Source organism: Ornithorhynchus anatinus, chromosome 9 (genome assembly GCF_004115215.2).
Source record: "Ornithorhynchus anatinus isolate Pmale09 chromosome 9, mOrnAna1.pri.v4, whole genome shotgun sequence".
Taxonomy (NCBI): domain Eukaryota; kingdom Metazoa; phylum Chordata; class Mammalia; order Monotremata; family Ornithorhynchidae; genus Ornithorhynchus; species Ornithorhynchus anatinus.
In genome coordinates, this window is record NC_041736.1 from 46,130,402 (window position 1) to 46,152,360 (window position 21,959).

The following is a 21,959-nucleotide window of genomic DNA, read 5'->3' on the forward strand; positions in this document are numbered from 1 at the left end:
AAGATGGAACTCCGAGGGATGAATTCGAACAGGGCACACATATCTGAGGGTTCACCTGGGACAGATGTTACATTCACACAATTCGTTGCAGGGCAGGGAATGTCACTGTTCCTTATTGTATTGTACTTTCCCAAGTGCTTAACCTAGTTCTCCGTAAACAGTAAGCGCTTAATAAATATGATCGAACGAATGGGTAGTAATCCCACGGAGGTGGCTCTCTGCAGTCTGGGAGAAGGGCAAAATAGGGCTCACCTCTTCCCCTCTGCACCATCCCTTCTCTGAGGAGAGTGTCAAGATTCCAGCTTTTCCTGAAAGCATGCCAGGGTGCGTTTTCATAGCTCAGTCACTTGTCTAAAGGGATTTATTCTTGTGAAATGCGCTACAGATTCGGTACCTGTTTCAACATCTCACAGATTTCCCTGTTTTAACTGGGTGGGGGGGGGAAGGAGGAGAACCTAGATAAAAAGTAAAAGGAAAAAAGTCTGCCTTATGTAAAACTGCATATACTAATTCCACCTCGCCAACAAGTGAATACAGGATTATGAGCAAAAAGACAACTAAATCCCTCTTTGATGACGTTCTCAGAATATATAGCTCACTCAGAAAGATCTCTCATTTTAATGGACTTTCCTTTTTGCTTTTATTGCTTAATCGTTTAGTGAAAAGAAGGAAATTCAAAGTCACACAGGCCTCCCTCCCATGGAAACCTGCTTTACTGGTTGCAGTTTATATGGCTGCACAAGGCCAAGGAATGGGACTCGTGGAAAAGAACAGAAGTTAATGACCCGGCCGTCCTTGTTGAGCTCTAGAATGCGGGATCCAGCAACTAATAATAGATGAAGGTTTACATGGTTTTCTTGTGTTTCTACGGGGTTGCTGTGTCATTAATTTAACTTGTATTTTGGTACTTATGTAAACCTTTGTGGTTTACTCTAAATCTTAAATCTCGCATGTGACCACATGTAAATGCGTATTTTTATGGTCCTATAATCTCAGTGCTTTTAAATCTCTAGTGCTCCAAGGCATACAGTGAGCTGGAGCGGAAAGGCTTGGTAAGTTTCTGATCATTTCGAAGCAGTTTATGTGCTATTTCTGAGTGGCTTGGGGTTCCTGCAGAGAATGGGGCCTTTAATGTAGGACTGCAAAAGATAAGATCTTTGCACCTAATTAACCCTTCAGGGCCTGAGGAACAAGCCTCATTAGAAAATAGGGGAACACATTTCTATTTAAATGCCTTATTTACAGGTATTTATATCTGATTGCTAAATGGAAGGGTTACCTGCTTATGGTCTGCTATTAACCCAATTCAAATGTATAGCTTCATATTCAGAATTTTGTCCGGCTTTATTCTCCAACACATAGCCAGGGAGGTTATGAATGGACAGGTTTCCATATCCCACACGGTTTTTATCATTTCATCATTTTAATCCATTTAAATGGAACCCAAGACTTGAGGGTGCTCTCCCTCACCCCTCAACCCCGGCATAAAAATCCTCAATTCCCCCAACCCACGAGGTCAGATGCTTATTTCTGAATCGTCTTCTATTTGAAAGAGAGCATCCTGTATCTATCGATGGTCTTTACTGAGTGCTTACTGTGCGCAAAGCACTGTAGTAAGCGCTTGGGAGAGAACACTACCACAGAGTTGGTAAACGTGATCCCTGGAGGAGCTTATGATCATTTCCTGGTAGACCAGCTAGATTATAAACTTCTTGTGGGCAGGGATCATGTTTTATCGCAACCTTCTGCTCACAGTGATAATAATAATAATGTTGGTATTTGTTAAGTGCTTACTATGTGCAGAGCACTGTCCTAAGCGCTGGGGTAGATTTCCAGGGTAATCAGGTTGTCCCACGTTATCCCCATTTTACAAATGAGGTAACTGAGGCACAGAGAAGTTGTGACTTGCCTACAATCACACAGCTGACAAGTGGCAGACCTGGGACTCGAACCCATGACCTCTGACTTCCAAGCCCGTGCTCTTTGAACTGAGCCATGCTGCTTCTACTGTACCTTGCAGGAGGTGCTCTATAAACTAAGATAAACTAAGGGCAGAGAGTAGGAATTAATATAACGGCAGACATGACCTCTCCTGGGGACCTCTCATGATTCCCTGTAGGTAGGGATTGCATCTACCAACTTGTCCAGTGTTCTGCAGACCGTAAGCACTCAATCAACACCATTGATTGAGACCTTCCTCCCTTCCCTCCTTCACCCAAGGTGACCCTCCCTTAAAGTACGGCTACTTGATGGTCAGTTCCTTGATTTTTTTCAGTTAACGGTAATTATTAAGCACTCACCGTGTGCAGAGCACTGTACTAAGCACTTGGGAGAGTACAATACAAAGAGAAAAAAGACATGATCCCGGCCAGTATCGAACTCTGGGAGCTAATTGGAAAATACTGCTCCTACCGAGAAGTGCGTGCCCTATATATTGGAAGATGTATACTCAAAGATTAGCCCAGGGCTATTTAACCATCAGTGACAAGGATAATGAAATAGAGAATGCTCATTAAACCCATCAGTGACACTTAGTTGGCAAGGAAAACTGAAGGGGAGGTTGAAAGACACGAAAAGTCAGAATTCAAAATGACCTTGAGTTCAGAGTTAGTTGTCAACACAGAACAGAAATCAATAGAGCTAAAAATGGGGTTGTAACCTTAGGAGGGCAAAGCCCACGATCCAAAAGCAAGATGAGGTGCCTATAGCTTTGGATTCCTTGGGTGTTAAAACACTTAAAGAGATAGTTTCCTCAACTATAAAATAGGGATTAAATACCTGGTCTCACTGCCCCTCTGACTGTGAGTCCTATGTGAGACAGGGACAATGTCTGAACTGATTATATGATTATACCCCAGCACTTAATACAGTGCTTGGCACATAGTAAACTTGGGCTTATTTTGACCCTCTGAAAAGCTCTACCTAAGAATGAGCTAAAAGCACCATTAACAGTCCTTGAATCAGAGTGGAAATGGTAACCAGTGAAGACTGAGTCCTACGATAGCAGATGATAATGAACCACTTTTGGAAAAATCAACAAAGTGCTGTGGACAGATAATAATAATAATAATGTTGGTATTGGTTAAGTGCTTACTATGTGCAGAGCACTTTTCTAAGCGCTGGGGTAGATACAGCGTAATCAGGTTGTCCCACGTGAGGCTCACAGTCTTAATCCCCATTTTACAGATGAGGTAACTGAGGCCCAGGGAAGTGAAATGACTTGCCCACAGTCACACAGCTGACAGGTGGCAGAGCTGAGATTCGAACCCTTGACCTCTGACTCCCGAGCCCTGGCTCTTTCCACTGAGCCACGCTGCTTCAAGAAAATCAAAGTTCTATACCAGCTTGCACCCAGAAAACCTTACACTCACCGTAGGCTCACGCTGGCAAAGAGTTGAATGGAATCACTGAATTCTGGGGCAAATGCAGTATATAGTCCCAGTATCCCAAGGATCAAAACAGAGGTAGAAACCCAAACCTTTTGGGAGACTGGTAAGACACGTGACACCAAGAGAATCGAGCTTCAACGGAACTGGAGTTCTATTTATTAGTCGCAGTGTCCAGTGTTCCAGTTGACTTGTGACTTGGATTTGCCATAAATGTCTCCCCCGATTAGACCGTAAGCCCGTCAAAGGGCAGGGACTGTCTCTATCTGTTACCGATTTGTACATTCCAAGCGCTTAGTCCAGTGCTCTGCACATAGTAAGCGCTCAATAAATACTATTGAATGAATGAAATGTCAGTTCTGACCGACTCCTAGAGCAGTTTCAGTACAGCTATCCATGTCCTGAACTTAACATCGCAGCACAAGACAGGTTCACAAATGATTGAGGTCCAGATCCTTCCAGCATTGGAGCAGCATGGTCTAGTGGAAAGAATACGCACCACATATCCACTCTGTGACCTTGGGCAAATCACACTTTTAATTTCTCTGTGCCTCAGCTTCCTCATCTGTAAAATGGAGATTAAGACTGTGAGCCCCACTGGGGACATGGACCGTGTCCAACCTTATTAGCTTGTATCTATCCCAGTGTTTAGTACAGTGCCTGGCCCACAGTAGTTGCTTAACAAATACCAATTAAAAAAAAAAATGAATGACAGCAGGGTAGCCAAACGGCCACTTTATGAAGAGCTAACTTGGGAAAACTGAAAATTAGGGCATGGGAAATCTTTTAAAGAAGGAATTGGGATTATATTACTTAGTTAAACAGAAGTTCAAGCATTATTATATGAAAACTACATATCTATTCTGCATTTTCACTGAAGTTGGAATGGAGGTAATGGCTTTAAATTAGAGCAGGAGATATTTAGATTAGTCTTACTAGGCTGGTCTACCAGAAAAGAAGCAAAAAGCTGTTAGTCTAGTTGTCTTTAAAACAAGAAGAAGCTATGCCCCCATGCCGGAGGAGTGAGCGGTAGAACGAATAATGTCTTAAAGATCTTGACAACCTGATAATGCTGTGGTTCAAGAGGTGGGGCTATGACCTTCCTGCCTCTCCTCTCACATTGCTGCAGCAGTTGGGCCATGACTACTGATTTCCTTGAATGAATTAATTTTGGTAATGTATATGTACAAGCATATATCCGGAGGCATGAATGGATGAATGGTATTATTGAACACCTGCGTGCAGAGCACTGTACTAAGTGCTTGGAAAAATACACTACAAGTGAGTTAGTAGACGCGGTCTGACAATTACTCTCCCCCTCTTCAAAGCACATCTCCTCCAAGAGGCTTTCCCTGACTAAGCCCTCCTTTCCTCTTCTCCCACTCCCTTCTGTGTTGCCCTGACTTGCTCCCTTTATTCATCCCCCCTCTGAGCTCCACAGCACTTATAAATACATCTATAATTTATTTATATTGTCTGTCCCCCTCTAGACTGTAAGCTCCTTGTGAGTAGGGAATGTGTTTATTGTTATATTATATTTTCCAAGTGCTCGGTACAGTGCTCTGCACACAATAAACGCTCATTTAATACGATTGACTGACCGCCCTCAAGGAGTTGCAATCGGGAGCAGAAGAGTTTACAATCTAGAGTTCATGAATACCCTAATCTAACTAGCCTCAAAGGGGAAGAAAATAGCTTATTAAGAATATAGTTTGATACCTCTGCTTTGCATTAAGATCTCTCCGACACTGAAAACAATCAGTCATATTTATTGAGCACTTACTGTGTGCGGACCCCTGTACTAAGTGCTTGGGAGAGTAGAGTCTAACAGAGTTGGTAGAGACATTCCCTGCTCACAAGGAGTTTACAGCTTTAGAGGGGGAATAGACATTAATATAAATTACAGTTATGTAAGTTTTGCGGGGCTGAGGGTGGAGCGAATGAAGTGTGCAAATCTATGGGCTAACAAAGTGCAACAGAAGAGCAAACAAAACACCCGGATTTCAGCCTAAGGAGCCCTGCTTTGGGGGCATTATTCTTTTTGACCTGTTGGCTTAAGGAAGGCTCCCCTATCCTGTGACATTCTTGTTTTCCTTTATATTTCTCTTCTTCCAACCATCCTCATTGTTAGTGCACCTTGAGGGAACGTATGGGATCAGAAAGGCCCACTACAACACAGGGTTCTCGCTGGAATCAAGTTTAATGAGGTATCAAAATATTTCATTTGCAAGTCTTGGCTCCTGTACAGTATTTAGCAAAGCAGAGCCAGTTTTCTAGTTCAGATTAGTCAACATCAGGTTCATTTGTCTAGCATTTCACAAAATATTTTCCCACATTTGTCCAGCTGAAGTTTGAAGGCTGGAGCTGACAATATAAATGTGCCCTAAGGTGAAAAGCCCTAAACATTTCCCTCAGTGATCTTTGAGGCTGCCCATTACAAATGCAGATGCCTGTAATCAAGAGATCTCTATGGACCTGCTAATTATTCCCCAGACTTTTCCACGAGCAATAAAAATCTCATTTGTTGGAATTTGCTCGCAGAGCTTGCTCCCATTTCCACAGCGGTGGCATTAATTAGCAAAAACCTGTGAAAATGGTTGGCCTTTATAGGCTTTAAAAAAAACATACCCTAAGTCACTTCAAAATATTCGTGTAAATTCAACCTTAGCAACCAGAGAGCCCTGGAAGCTCACTCTTCCCCGTGATCCTGATTTTTCATGCTTGTACCAATAAATGGAAAATAATGGGAAGACCCAGTTCCTCATTAGGAGAGTGACTTCTGTGAACCCTCTGCAGATGGATGGCGAATTTCTCAGATAATAAATCAAAGTCTTCTGATAGGTCTGTGGCATCTCTTGCTGGGCTCTGGAGGGAGATGAGCACTCCTTTTTCAAGGATGGTAGGCTTGGCCCTACAGGATGACCTCTCTATAGTGCTTTTCCAACCAGAGACCGGCAAATATTCCAGCCTCTAGAAATGGCCTGGACACTTGGTAGGGAGAGGGGAGAGAGAACAGCAAGTCTCCAGCTGGGAAAAGAACACTTTTCAACCCCAGTGATATATCTTTCTCCCTCTCTCTCACACACACACACACACACCAGATTAGGGAAATTAAAAAAGTTCCTACTTTCCCATCGGCAGGGCCAGAATGGGCTTTGTTCTTGGCAGGTATTTTTTTTTTTTTTTTTAAGGTTCAGCAACCCTGCTTCCTCCCACAACAGCTTGGGAATGGATCATCCCAGCAGCGAAAATATGTTCAGAAACAAATCTGTGAACATGTATTTACCAATCCATCATGTTGCAGACAGGAGCGCATACTACTCTGGTCCTAAAGGGTTAAACAAACGCGTGATAAATCTTCCTTCTCGCTTTCAGTGAGCTTTGGAACATTTCTCCTCCCAAATTTCTCCAGCGAGCCAACAATCACTGCGGACTTCAGCTAGGAATTTAGAAATTTTTAGAAAATAGCTGCTGCGTGAGGTTCCCATGCAGTTTTTATTAACTTGCTGCACTGCTAGGAACGGCAAGCAAAAACGGCTCTTATTTTTATTAGGAGAAATCTATTTCAGGGGCTCTCGAGCCTCAGGGTAGCAATACGTCAATCTCTTCTGGGTTCACATTTTTTTTCCTGATTCTCCTGAGCAAGCATGGGAAAGTTGTGCAGCACACTCAGCAGCCCATTTCAGAACAGGAGCAGGACTCAGAACTCTCACTGACTATCCGGTAGTTTGCTCTTTTTGAGGAAACTAACCCATCCAGTAGCTCTCCTTAAAAACAAGAAGGCCAGCCCTTCATCTCTACCGGCTATTCTTCTTTAACGGAAGACAGGTTTTAAATGAGAGTTCACAGCTTTTCCTAGAGACATTAAGATGGATTAGACTGGTGGGCTGGGATTCAATGTTTACAAGAAAGATGTTAGCCTTCTCAAGGAGGCCGTCTGAACTGGGAGTGTGCTATGACTAGACTGCCACGAAAAGAGACTCAATCAAACCATCAGTGGCATTTATTAATCGCTTACTGTGTGCACAGCACTGAGTCAAGCACTTGGACTAAGCACTGTTTGTTATATCGTTCTCCCCCAAGCGCTTAATACTGAACTCGGCACAGAGTGAGCGTTCAATAAATACGATTGATAGATTGGGAGAGAGCAAAAGTGTGGGTAGACGTGATACCTGTGAATGACCTGGAACCCCCAAAATGATCTGCCATGAGCAGTAATGTCAAATGCATTAACTCGAGCCCAATATACCAAGGATTGCCAAAACAAATATATTAAAAAGCAATGATAAAGCACACAGTATAGTTGCATGATCAAACAGAAAGGTCAATGTGTACCAATAACAAAAGATGCCAAATTAATATTTGTTTTATGTTCAAAATGTTATATTTTGGCTCCTAAAAGGTGCTAAATTAATAGTTGGCTTATGTTTGAAATGTCTTACTTTGTCTCCTAATAAGAAATGGTATTTGATAAACGCCATGTGCCAGGTACTGTACTAAAATCAGGTTGGACACAGTCCATGTCCCACATGGGGCTCACAGTCTTAATCCCCATTTTATGGATGAGGTAACTGTGGCACAGAGAAGTGCAGTGACTTGGCCAAGGCCACACAGCAGATATGTGGTGAAACCAGGATAAGAACCCATGACCTTCTGACTACCAGGTGCTCTATCCACTAAAGCTGAGAAGCAGCATGGCCTGATCAGTGGAAAGGGCCTGGGAGTCAGAGGCCCTGGTTCTACTGCTGGCTATGCCACTTGTCTTCTGTGACACCTTGGGCAAATCACAACTTCTTTGTGCCTCAGTTCCCTCATCTGTAAAACGAGGATTAAGACTGTGAGTCCCATGTGGGACATGGGCTGCATCCAACCTGTTTAACTTGTATCTCCGGCACTTAGAACGGTGCCTAGAACATGGTAAGTGCTTAACTACCATATGGGGGGTAAAAAAAATCACTCTCCCCACCTTCAAAGTCTTATCGAAAACGATTTTCCTCTAAGAAGTTGTCCAGTCAAATTGTATTTATTGAAGACTTACTGTGTGCAGAGCACCATACTAAACTCTTGGAATAATACAAATTCCCCACCTAAGCCCTCATTTCCTCTTCTCCCACTTCTTTCTGCATCACCCTTGCACTCGGATTCCCATAGAGAAGCAGGGTGGCTCAGTGGAAAGAACACGGGCTTAGGAGTCAGAGGTCACGGGTTCTAATCCCGGTTCCGCCGACTGTCGGCTGTGTGACTTTGGGCAAGTCATTTAGCTTCTCTGTGCCTCAGTTACCTCATCTGTAAAATGGGGATTAAGACTGTGAGCCCCATGTGGGACAACCTCGTCACCTTGTATCCTCCCAGTGCTTAGAACAGTGCTTTGCACATAGTAAGCGCTTAACAAATACCATCATTCTTATTATTTTTCTTTCTTCACCCCGCTGGCAGCCCCGCAGCACTTATGTTCATATCTATAACATATTACTATCTGTCTCCCCCTCTAGACTGTGAGTTCCTTGTCGGCAGGGAACATGCCCCCCATCTCTGCTATGTAGTACTCTCCCAAACACTTAGTACAGTGTTTTGCCCACAGTAAGCACTCAATAAATACCACCAACATTGATTGGTCTCACCTAGAAATGGCATTTCTTAGGGTCTTACAGGACTAGTATGGGGTTCCCTGTGCCACCAGAAAAGGATCTGGCTGCCTTCTTTCTTCTGTTAGAATTGTTGGCAATTAAACTGAAAGTGTTGAATCTTCTGTTTGTCATCCTTTCCCTCCCTCCCCCAAGTAGACAGAGAACAGAGGCCCGATCTATTTCATTCCTTGTATAACTTCTGGATGACTAGTTGGCCGATTGATACCAGATAGTCTTCTCTGCGCAGTAGAGATAGAACACTTCAGTGGTAACGTCTCCGGGCTTTCTGCTAATACCCAGTGGCAGGAGGAGAAGTCTAACCAAGCTAGAGCATGGGCTTGGAAGTCAGAGGACATGGGTTCTAATCCTGGCTCCGCCATTTGTCTGCTGTGTGACCTTGGACAAGCCACTTTTAACTTCTCTGGGCCTCAGTTATCTCCCCTGTAAAATGGGGATTAAAACTGTGAGCGGCCCGTGGGGCAACCTGATTACACTGTATCTACCCTAGTGCTTAGAATAGTGCTTGGCACATAGTAAGCACTTAAGTACCATAATTATTATGATTCTTATTTCATTAACCTGTTCCTGGGGACCCAGGGGGTTGGCCTCAAGACAGGACCCTTCTCTGGCGGAGCTCCTAGGGGTGTTGATCCACAGGGTGGGAAAATGGGGTAAAAAAAAAAAAAAGAGGGCAGGACGGAGCTTCACTATCACACTTTTCGGACTGGATTTGCCACTGCTATATCAGCCCAGGAATGGATGGTATGAACAATGAGAGGCAAATAGGATCGAAGCAAGGGAAAGAGACATCCAACATCCAACTCTCCCTACCTGCCCCAGGCTTCTTCACTGGGTGAGAGAGGCTCCCTTCTCTCCAGGATGATTCTCACACCTCGAAAAGAGGTTAAAGACTTCCCTTACCAGCTGCAACTCAGGATTTACACAGCAAGCCAGACAGATTTATATCACTGAGATTCCTGTTGGTAATCATTCAGTGATATTTACTGAGCACTTAGTACAGTGCAGAGCACTGTACTAAGTGCTTAATACATACCATTGATTGTTTATACTTGCATATTGGGTTGCAGCTGCTTCAGAGAAGCCGGCTGTGGGCAGGGATTGTCTCTCTCTAAAATGCTGTATTGTACTTTCCAAGTGCTTAGTCCAGTGCTCTGCACAGAGTCAGTGCTCAATAAATACGATTGAACTGGAGGAGGATTGGTCTTTTTAAGGATCTCTAGAAACCAGATAGATAAATCAGTATTGTTCCATCTACGTTTGAAATGTTGAGCTGGGAGAAATACATTATTCCAAATTGGCCTGAACTTGAAGTATAATAAATTCTTATGCAACAAGAAAGCTCCTCTATTTATTCGATTGGCAAGCATTTCCCACTCTGCTTGGTATAAACACTGGTGCAAAGTTTCCTAGGGTTTGTATCTTCTTTTGGGCCAGCTCATCATTATCATGTTTTGTTTTGAAAAGTTTGACCTCATTGTTTCAGTATTTTGCTTTTGCCACTCACAGAAGCAGCATTTGTGCGTGTGGTAGCTCTTAAAAGAGTTTGATTCTTCAGACCTTACTTAGGCAAGACTCAACAATTTTCAAAACAAGCACTTCAGGTGGCTGGCAGGAGAAGATGAGTGCTAATATTTCTGATATCTTTTTAATTAGGAAGGACTGCTCTTTTGGTCTTCTATTGTGTGAAATGAGAGCATGAGACAAGTACAATATTAGGATCTCAGAGCAATCCATTGGCGTCTCTGGAATCAAAGGGAGCATCCTGCCTCTAGAGAGATGTCTTTCGAGACTCTCTCCAGCTGGACTAAGGTATAAAAGAAGCAATTTGTTCACTCCAGAACAGGTGAGTGTCTTGGGAGGGGATCCTTGAGCATTCCTTTTTTAACAGGAGACATTTGGGAGGTGGAAAGGAGGGATGGGCAAAGTCAAAAACTTGGCATTAGGGTTCTAGCCCTACAGTTACATTTTAAGAACATTACAGAACCATCCTCTGGAGAATAAGCATATCAGAGCCATCTTCAGTAAGGATGAAGATACCAATTCTATCCCCCGAGTCTCTTCCCAACATTACTGGATAATGCTATCCAGGAACATTAACGTAAGGCATTACTACTTATAATTCAAGCAAGGATGCCAGCAGATTCCCTTTCATGCTAGAGAAGGTGAAGATTCAACATAAATTTGGATAAATGAACAAGCTGTCCATAAAACATAAAATAAGGATATAGTTTTTCCTTCCTAGTTAAAAAAAACAACTGATTCTTCATCCTGATCCCTAAACAACAACAAAAAAACAAACATGAGTATCTACTGCATCACCATGTGTAAAAGCAAAGAGAGAAAAACCCCGAGGCTAGTCTCAATTTAAGACATTTCAAGACAAATGGCACCTACAATATTTCCAAATTTGCCCAATTTCAACTTTACAACATATCAGTTTCATCTTTACAAAGCTAGTCTCCTTTATGGCACCGGGCAGGACACAGGCATCAAGGGTTGCGTATATTGGAGCTGTGGGGAGATGGGAAAATCATTTTAAAAAGCCTCACTGAGAGAGGAGAATGGAGAGAACTTTTGCAGATGGGAAAGGGAAGAAATAATAATAATGGTATTTTGAAGCTTTATGTGCCAGGCACTCTACAAAACACTGGGGAAGATACAAGCAAATTGAGTTGAACATAGTCCCTGTCCCATGTGGTGCTCACAATCTCAATCCCTTTTCACAGATGAGGTAAGTGAGGCACAGAGAAGAAAAGTGACTTGCCCAAGGTCACACAACAGATAAGTGGTGGAGTCAGAATTAGAACCCATGACCTCTTGAGTCCCAGGCCCATGCTTTATCCACTAAGCCACACTACTTCTCTGAGGTCAAACCTAACAGTCTGGGAAGTGGTTTACCTGATCAGCAGGCAATCCTGAGAGACAGTAAGCACATCCAATTTATTTCCAATGATGTATGAGTTGGCTATCCTATCCTAGAACCTGCCCGACTAAATATAAATATGTTATTTAAGTTACATTACTAATCTATAATTGACTGAATACTCAATTTTGGTTAAGAAAAGGATAGCCGACTTGGGCTCTAAGCTCCTTGTGGACAGAAAACGTTTCTACCAACTCTGTTATACCACACTCTCCCAAGGGCTTAGTATGGTGCTCTGCACCCAATAAATGAATAAATGCTCAATAAATACCATCGATTGATTGGTTCAACACCCTATCTCCTATTTACATCATTCCTATGAGAAAAGTAGTCCCGACTTATAATCATTTGATCTAAGACACAGCGTCTAAGAACCAGTTGTGCCAAAAGTCCAAGGACCCTGTGGCCCACGTGAGTAGCCCTGAACATGTTAGGAGGCTGTGGGACATGGCCAGGAGATGGTTCAGGTGACATGTGTTATTCTGTACTCTCCCATGGGCTTAGTACAGTGCTCTGTGCACAGTAAGTGCTCAATAAATACGATTGAATGAATGAACATTAGTGATTACATTATAAACCTCTTCTTCTTGGTTCAACAGTTTACAAATCCAACCCTTGTCACTTAGTTCTCAGTGGTTCTTTCTTTTGTGTCTTTGGAATTCATGCTTCAAGGATCTCCTAAGATGCAGAAATTTGGTCTTCAAGAAGTACTTACACTGTTTCAACTCCTTCCCAGGGAATAGCTCCAAATGTAACAGTGAGATGCTCCGCATTCAAGACTACGAAAGGAAACTTTGTTGCATTATCTTCTGATGGTGAGGTGCCTTTTTAATAGTAGTAATAATAATATTACTGTGGTATTTGTTGAGTGCTTACTATACCACAATACGAAGTGCTGGAAGGATACAAGACAATCAGGTCCCACATGGGGCTCACGGTCCAAGTTGGAAGAACAGATATCGAATCCCTTTTTGCAGATGAGGGAACTGAGGCACCGAGAAGTTAAATGACTTGCCCAAGGTCACACAGCAGGTAAGTGACCAAACTAGGATTAGAACCCAGGTCCTCTCCCAGGCCCGTGCTCTTTCCACTAGGTCAATAGGCCAAGTAGTTTCCATAATGTCTGAAGTTGACCTTGTAGAGAACTGGACTTACTAAAATAATTATCAATAATTATCTTTTTTTCCTTAAAACCTAAAAACGGCCCAATTGCTCTCACTACAGAGCCCTAGATATTCCATGTACTTCTCCATTGGAGAAGTTGCTTCTGTTCTTCCACCAGTTTGGATTTGATGGAGAGAAAGTTCCAGGAGAGAATTTATCATGGTTTTCCCTTCCTGGTCTCAGGCTTGATGTTCAGAAACATGTTTGCTTTTCATTCCTAAAGTACTGCTTCTGATCAACATAAACATTTCAAACGTTTATTATTCTTTCACAAAGAGGGCTAAGAGCAAAGAAAAACACTTTGATTATTTTGATACCTCTTATGGACTTAAATCGGTCTTTGAACATTCAACATTAAACCCACCTCATCAGATAATATTGTTCCAGTTGCTGAATTCACTTTGAATCAGATTTGTATCTTTAATTGTTTCATTTACTCAACTGTGTTATTTTTAAATCTTTTTATGTCTTCGGTGTTTACAGAAAGATACATTTAAGGTATTACAGTCGACTTTACAGGGCTTTAGACAAAAAGTGTCTTTTCTATAAAATATTACTCTGCTTGGGCCTGCACTTCATCTGCTTTTGTAAAAGTCTCAAGCCGACAAAGAGAGAACACACTGCTGCGGTTTTGGGGGTGGGTTTTTGGTTTTTTTTGCCTATGTAGTATGGACTCTCCAGGACAAGAACAAAATAGATCGTCAGGATTTACTAGCTGGCAGCTAAAGAATGTTTGCACAGCTTGCAGAATTCTCTAAATTCAAGAAAAGATCATTATGAATACCATTTTAAACAACCACTATAATTATTGCATATTACTGACTAGGGAGTCAATCAGTGACATTTAATGAACACTTATGTGCGCAGAGCACTACATTAAGAGCTTGGGAGGGTACACTAAAATAGACACTATCCTTTCTCTCAATTAAGTTGTTTACACATTGGTAAATGCTACTGTTTGAGTGTTGATTCACCTAAGATTGCAAGTTCCCAATGGGCAGGGGCCATACAGAGACCAGGACCTAAGGAAATTCTGTTCAGGTCACACTCATTATGCATACTCTGGAAATAAGTCAATAATAATAATGTTGGTATTTGTTAAGCGCTTACTATGTGCAGAGCACTGTTCTAAGCGCTGGGGTAGACACAGGGGAATCAGGTTATCCCACATGAGGCTCACAGTTAATCCCCATTTTACTCATGAGGTCACTGAGGCACAGAGACGTTAAGATACTTGCCCACAGTCACACAGCCGACAAGTGGCAGAGCTGGGATTGGAACCCATGACCTCCGACTCCCGAGCCCAGGCTCTTTCCACCGAGCCAAGCTGCATCTCTAACTCTTTTCTACATTCTGTTCCAACCGAAGACATTTTTCTCCCTTGTCCCAGTAACATCCATCAGAACCATCAGGCCACTTTTCAGAGGCCTGATTTTCTGAGACTGTGCTACTGTGAGAAACGGAAAGAGGAAGGGGAGAGGAAGAAGGGGAGAGAAAAATTCAGCCTTCATGACACCACCACCATCGGCAACTGGATGTGGGCTCCCGGGATTCCGGACCGGGATGGCCATTCCAGCTGTGGTCACCGCTCTCAGTGAGGTACAGAGAAGTGTTGACAGAGCTAAAGGGCCCCAGTTGAACTGGCCAGTCGTAGACCACCTCTCAGGTGACCGTTATTTCTCTAGATTGTAAGTTCATTGTGGGCAGGGAACATGTCCACCATCTCTGTTGCATTGTACTCTCCCAAGTGCTTAGTACAGTGTTCTGTGTACAGAAAGCCCTCAATAAATGCAACCGATGATGAAGAAAATGGCAACCCACGCCAGGACGGGAAGTTCAGTCTGACCCACTGTCACTATGGCCCCCGCAGAAACAGTGGTGGTCCCAGTAGCTAGCCCTACTCGATTGTCCCAATCGACCAATAGGATTTTTGAACACTTACTGTGTGCAGAGCACTGTACTAAACACTCGGGAAAGTACAATAATAATAACAGCAATAATAACGATGGCATTTGTTAAGCGCTTACTATGTGCAAAGCACCGTCCTAAGCGCTGGGGAGGAGGCAAGGTGATCAGGTTGTTCCAAGTGGGGCTCACAGTGTTAATCCCCATTTTACAGATGAGGTAACTGAGGCACAGAGAAATGAAGTCACTTGCCCAAAGTCACGCACCTGACATGTGGCGGAGGTGGGATTAGAACCCATGACCTCTGACTCCCAAGCCCGTGCTCTTTCCACTGAGCCACGCTGCTTCTCAATAGAGTTAGTAGTCCCAAACCCTGGCCTCAAGGAGTTTAATCTATTGGGAGAAACAAACACTGAAATAAATTTCAGCCCCTTCCTGGGCCTGGACATGGGCATGTCCAGCATGGTCAGAATCACGTCATCCCAGAGGTGTTGGAAATATCTATGCCCAGTCTCAGGATGAGAAGCAGTGTGGCCTAGTAGATAGAGCATGGGCCTGAAAGTCAGAGGGACCTAGGATATAATCCTGGCTCTGCCACTTATCTGCTGGTGACCTTGGGTGAGTCACTTAACTTTTTTTTGCATCAGTTCCCTCATCTGTAAAATGGGGATTAAGATTGTGTGCTCTATGTGCGACATGGACCGTGTCCAACCCGATTAACTTGTATATAACCCCAGCGCTTAGGTCAGTGCCTGGCACAGCGGGAGCTTAAATACATTTATAAAAATAAACAACAAAAAAAGATGACCAAGTTCGGCCACGGGGGCAGTGGTAAAAGGTGGGAACTTCTGAAGAGGAAAATGAGGTAAAGAAAAAAGAGGAGTGAGAACATGAGGAGGATCACAAGGGGAAGGTTCCAGAGCCTCCCAAATTGCTGCACCAGAGAATTCCCCCGACTATGCCCTCATTTCCTCATTTTCCACTCCCTTCTGTGGCACCTTTGCATTTGCACTCTTCATTCACCCCTCCCTCAGCCCTTCAGCCTTTACATACGTATCCATAATTTATTCATTTATAAACATGACCGTCTCCCACTCCAGACGGTAAGCTCACTGTGGGCAGGAATCGTGTCTACCAACTCTGTTATAGTAAACTCTCCCAAGTGTTTAGCACAGTGCTCTGCATAGAGAAGCAGCGTGGCTCAGTGGAAAGAGCAAGGGATTGGGAGGCAGAGATCATGGGTTCTAATCCCGGCTCCGCCGCTTGTCAGCTGTGTGGCTTTGGGAAGTCACTTAACTTCTCTGTGCCTCAGTTCCCTCATCTGTAAAATGGGGATTAAGCTTGTGAGCCCTACGCGGGACAACCTAATCACCTTGTATCCCCCGGTGCTTAGAACAGTGTGTTGCATGTAGTAAGTGCTTAACAAATACCATCATTATTATTAGACAGTAAGTGTTCAACAAATACAATTGATGGATTTTGCTCCTCGCCTGGCCTAACGGAAATCTTAATGGACTCCCCTTTAGGTCTTTCAGGTAATGGGCTGGAACCCTGATCAGCATGATCATTCCACCTATTGGAGGACCTTTGGTCACGTTACCGAAGATCGCCATTAGAGCAGCCAAACCGATGTTGTGTGGGGAGCTGAAGTACAGAGGGTCCTCAATAAATACTTGTGACACTGATCTGGTAAACAAGGGCTACAGAAGAAACCTTTTAGAGCTGATTTGAGGCAAAATCTCCAGCAATAAAGAATACTGGAGGCAGCTGAGCCACAGATGCAGAAGACCGACCAGCCAGGGATAGGGCAATTAGAAACGGAGAAGCTGTTCGAGCAGAGACAAGCTTAACCACTGATAAGATCTCACTGTCGTCATTCCCGAACGTGGAAGGACGGCTCGCTCAAGCTAGATGTACACTCAAAACACATAAACACACACTGGGGCTCCAAAGAATTGTTCATTAGCATCTAAGAGTTGGCATTAGTTCTGCTGAGAAATGTCCAGATAGCTCAAACAAAAATTTAACCCAATAAAGATAACTGGAGAAGGTGTTCATTCTACCCATTTTGCCCCTGAACTGAATCCTGGAGATTATTGAAATCTGCTTGATTAAATAGGATTTGTTCCAGTCGATGAGATGACAAAGATCAATGCAGGCAGGAGCTAATGACTTGTAATGTGTTTATAAATTGTTTGACTTGGGGATTCATTGATTTTTAATAGTGATAATAATCACTGTGGTATTTATGGACTTACTTTGTGCCAAGCGGTGTTTCCAGAGGGTCCCCAATTTCCTTTTCCTGAAGTTGTCACACTGTTGCCATTCACTACTTTGCCCCTTTTGCTCAAAGGCTGGGACAAAGAGGCTGGCATAGAGTGGTTTGGGGGCCGGTGGAGTCTGTGTGCATGCATGTGTGTGTTGAAGCTGTTTTGAAAGGAAGGGGCAGAAATCAGGAAGGTGGGGTGCAGAAATATGTTTTGGGCGGGTGGGGGTGGGATGGGGAGGCAAGAGGGGAAAGACTAAAGTGTTCTCTTAACTGCTAGCCACTTACCTAGATCCTAGGGATTGCCTTGGGGGAAGGTGAGGGAAGGGGTAACAACAAAGGTAAGGGTTGGAAAAGCCCAAGCTGTCCATCAGGCAGACTATTGTCAATTCAATATTAACACTTAGTAGAATGGAAAATGACTGATGGTCCTTGATTCAAAGATGACACAGTAATCTTCCTGTCATGAAGTGCACACCATATTCAGATCTCTCATTCATGAATACAGGAAGAATTCTTCATGTAGCGCCCCAAATTCTACCTCCAAAATTCAACTGTTACATAAACCTGGAAAAAAACAGACCGTGTTTCTCTGCTTCCCAAGCTCTATAACTATGGCTCTGATTTTGCTATTAGCCTCCATTTGCTGCTCAAAAAGGCCTGTGCCTCCTCTTACTTTCTCTTTCTTCCCCTACCACCACCCCACCCACCCACCTCAGAGGCTGAGCCAAGAGAACCAGTCCTAGGACGCTGGGAAGCAGGAAAAAGAGAAAGAGGAGAGCAGCAATAAGCACCTCCCGGCCTTCCTTCACCTTCCCCTCCTTTTTAATTCGCCCAACTAGAGGAGAATTTAAGCTGCAACAGCCTGTCAGCCTCTTCCCATCACCTGTGATGAGTGGAAGTGAGGTCACCTTTTCTCTTGGCTCTTTGTAGGGATCCAGTGGCCTGGGAGTCAGGAAAAAAAAAACCAATAATAAATCTCCGATTTAAAAAAAAAGTAGAATTTTAAATACCAACACAATTTTATCCATTGATTATGTTTCTTAACTCCAAAACTTGAAACTCTAAATTCATAGAATTACTAATCCTATTTGTAGGGAGACATTCCCTCAGTTTTCCTCCTGGGTTTTTGTCTCCAGTCCAGTAAGGATACCATATTTTCAAGTTCCCAGTCTCTCTGCATTTTGGCTCCAGTCGGCAAGGCCCGTGACCCAGAAGTGGAGCCCATGTTCACCGGGACCTGGAGGGGAAAAAATGGCTGTGGAACACAGAGGTGGGCGTCCATGATTCCCCCTAAAAGAAACACTCCAGGTGCAAGTGGCCCCAGACTTCTGCAAAACAATGCTTCAGACATCACAGTGATGTGCAGGTGCGGCATAACGCATAAAAAGTCACAGGCGCCAGTCCAATTCCTCAAAGACTAATGGGAGCATTAGAAATGCAGAACGGGAAAGTTCCAGAGGGGTCCTCCGCAGAAAGTGGCACCCTGACAATTTGGGGAAGTCCCCTGGGGGGAGGAGAGATCCTACCCTCCTTGATCAATCAGGGGAAAAATAGCAGCTCACCGTAACAATTTCGCCACCCGCATCGAGACTGTGATTGTCAAACAAGGGTGCAGAAACCTGGAAAAATTCAGGCCAAGTTTTACTCGGTAGTTTGCAGCAAAGGGAACGGGTCCTAGGGATTTAGAACAACTTCAAAAGGTAAAAAATAAAATAGGCTTAAAGGAAATATTCCCCCAGATTGGACTACTTAGGCACACCAAAAACGAATGAGCTGTTTGAAAGGCATAATTTCTTCATAAGGGTGCACTGACCAGATGAAATCTTGCAGGGCAATGTCAGACACCTGAAGAAGCTCAGTAATATCTCTGTCTGACGAAAAGTTAGATCATTCATGGATTTGTATCCAATGCACTTTCAGTGACATAATTCTAAATCGGGCTCTCCAGATCCACAGACACAGAAAAATGAGTGAGGCGTAGATACGTGTGCTAAAACCTGAAAGGGCTGTCAGTGCACTAAGCAGAAGAGAGGACCAGAGCTTCTCCAGGCCAAAGCTGGACAGGGAGCAGAGCATTCAGAGGGCAGAGTTGGTGGAAGTGTTAGAGAAAGAAGGAGAGGGGAGAAAAGGGGCCAAAGTATAGGTACACATAATCAGAGAGAGAAAAAGAGAGAGGGATTCAGTCAGAGAAATCACAGTGGAGAGGGCCTCTTATGTGACCTTGGGCAAGTCAGAACTCCCCTGTGCCTAAGTTTCCTCACTTTAAAAAATACCCAAATTATTAATAAAGACATCATTCCTTACCCCAAAAGTGTTGATTTCACGCCAAAGAGTTGGATTTAGGAATTTTTCGTGAGAATGGTCATTCATTCACTCGATCGCATTTATTAAGCACTTACTGTGTGCAGAGCATTATACTAAGTGCTTGGAAAAGTACGATACAACAATAAACAGTGACATTCCCTGCCTACAGTCTGTGGGGGAAGACATCTCAAAGACCCCATTTTGCACTATGTAGACCTGCTGGATAGAAAGGCATTCATTCTCCATCCTCCAGCTACCTCAGCCCTCAGTCAACAGAGCCCCCAAGCCCTAGCATCGGCCCCCTCCAGCTACCTCCACAGTGCCCCGTAACCCACCTCCATCCCAGCCACAGCAGCAGCAGCAGCTGGCACTTCTCAGGAGAAGGGCCAAGCTGAACAGAAGCCTTCCCCAGGCTGGGCAGCTGCCCAAATCACCAGCTGCCCCTAAAATCTCTCCATAATTGACTTGAAATGGTCACCCTATCTTTGGATAGGTGCCCGCCTTTCAAAGGAGGCTAAATCCCTGACCCTTTTCAAATCCCCCAATGCCCACATCCATTGCATGCCCTAACAAGGTTGCCAAGCCTCACGACCCCCTCACTCAATTGACTATTATTTACCCCTGTGGGAAGAAGGGGCATCTGGCTTCAAAGTCCTCAGCGGCTCTTTCAGCCAGAGAGCACCAAAAAGCTTCACCCGTACAATTTATTGACCACAATCCTCGCTTGGTTTGGCACTGCTCATGGGGCTAAGGTTTAGTCGGGAAAACCTCAACCCAGTAGCCCCCCAAATGACACTGCACCTGATGAGGTCTCGCCTCTAAGCCAACGGTAGGCCCGAGGATAGCAGCACCCCAAGACGGCTAAGTGCCTGGGAAGAGAGAGACTAGGATCAAGAAAGGAAAAGAGAAAGGAATATTGGTTATGAGTACTACAGGAAGGAAGCTCAGGGATCTGACATCCACAGATACGTCAGCATCAGGAATGAGGTCGGGGCTAGGTGGTAATTTAATGCTATTTCTGTCTGTTCATTGTTATAGTGGAATAATAATGCTATTTGTTTAGTGCTTACTATGTGCCAGCCACTGTACTAAACGCTGGGGTGAATACAAGCAAATCGAGCTGGAAACAGTTCTTCTCCCATGCCGGGCTCACGGTCTCTATCCCCATTTTACAGATGAAGTAACCGAGGCACAGAGAACTAATGTGACTTGCCTAAGGTCACACAGCAGACAGGTGCCAGAGCCAGGGTTAGAACCCATGACCCTTTGACTCCCAGTCTCATGCTCTTTCCACTAGGCCGTGCTGCTTCTCACAGATGGGCAATGCCTTGCCATTTTAGCATTGTAAAGTGAGCTCCTACCGAGAATGTACTTCATCCACCCTAGCCCTCAGTTTCAGGGCCATGTTAGAGCCATCAACATTTTGCAGAAGATCTGGGAGAACCAATCAAGCCTGTGTTCAGATCACTTCCTTATCTGTAAAATGGAAATTAAATCTTACTCCCTCCTAGTTAGACTGTGAGTCCCATACAGGACAAGGACTAAGTCCACCCTAATAATCTTTTATCTACCCCAGTGCTTAGCGTTTGTCATTTTTTTAATGGTATTTATTAAGCATGAACAATGAGGCAAAGTGGCAGAAAATAGATGATAAAGTCTGAAAATTCATCTGGGAAAACTTTAACACAATTAAAAGGCAAAAGTACTTCCACTTTCCCCTCCCTCCTCACCCCTCACCCCCAGAAAATAGTCCATTAGTCTATTGTACTGATAGTTTTGTAGAGAAGCAGTGTGGCTTGGTAGAAAGAGCATGGGCTTAGGAGTCGGAGGACGTGGGTTCTAATCCCAGCTGTGCCACTTGTCTGCTGTGTGACCTTGTGCAAGTCACTTAACTTGTCTGCGCCTTAGTTGCCTCATCTGTAAAATGGGGATTAAGATTGTGAGCCCCACGTGGGGCATCCTGATTACCATGTGTCTACCTCAGTGCTTAGAACAGTCTATGGCACACAGTAAGCACTTAACAAATACCATAATTATTATAGCTTTCATTTGTCTCCATATCTTGGGATAAACTTTCATTTGGAGAGTTTATCGTTTTGTGGGCAGAAAAGCAGAAACAAATATTATTCGGTGTTTCGAGGGCTGAAGAGATATTTTTCTTTTCTATTTTTAATCAAAACTAATTTTCTTAGGAGAGAATTTGCCCATTTCTTAACAATTAGGACATAAATGTCCCAGTTGGAATAACATTTGGAAAAAACAAGAGTTCAGTGATTTCCCCCTTCATTTGAACTGTAATATGTGATCCCCACTCACAAAACCGAACAATTTCTATCTGGTAAAATGAAAGACTCTTTCTG